The sequence below is a fragment of the Myotis brandtii genome, unplaced genomic scaffold (genome assembly GCF_000412655.1).
Source record: "Myotis brandtii unplaced genomic scaffold, ASM41265v1 scaffold334, whole genome shotgun sequence".
Classification (NCBI taxonomy): Eukaryota; Metazoa; Chordata; class Mammalia; order Chiroptera; family Vespertilionidae; genus Myotis; species Myotis brandtii.
In genome coordinates, this window is record NW_005362885.1 from 420,737 (window position 1) to 421,261 (window position 525).

General features: G+C 66.7%; 1 protein-coding gene across 1 annotated transcript in view; it reads left to right on the forward strand.

The window, feature by feature from the left end:
- The window catches only part of CFAP74 (cilia and flagella associated protein 74), a 38,931-nt gene that overhangs the window by 7,433 nt on the left and 30,973 nt on the right, over nt 1-525 (forward strand). The gene's annotated exons all lie outside the window — the stretch shown is intronic.

Consider the following 525-nt stretch of genomic DNA (forward strand, 5'->3'; position numbering starts at 1 on the left):
CTCACCGCGCACATTTCCCACTGGCGCTGAGGGAGAGTGGATGGCGGGGAGAGACAGAGAGAAACATCCGTGTGAGAGAGACACATCGACCGGTTGCCTCCTGCACGCGCCCCAACCAGGGCCCGGGCCGGGGAGGAGCCTGCAACCGAGGGCATGTGCCCTGGACTGGCATGGAATCCGGACCGCCCCGTCCGCAGGCCGGCGCTCTCTCCACTGGGCCACCCCAGCTGTGGCCACACAATGTTCTTTTGCGCGACCTCAGTACCTACTTCCCCTGAGAAAACCAAGATCCCTGGCACCTCGTGGGGCGGGCTCCGAGTCTCGGGCCGTGAGAGCCGGTGCCGGGGTTTGGTTCTGGAGTTTTAACGGAGGCGACAGCCCCGTCGGCGTGGCTGTCCGACGGTCTGAGGCCTGTGCCCTCTGTGCCCCGGGGCCCTCCCCATTCAAGGTCACCCCCTGTGGGCACACACGGGGCTCCCCGGCGGGGTTTTCAGGAAACGGAAGGAGCAGCCCCTGGGCGAGCTT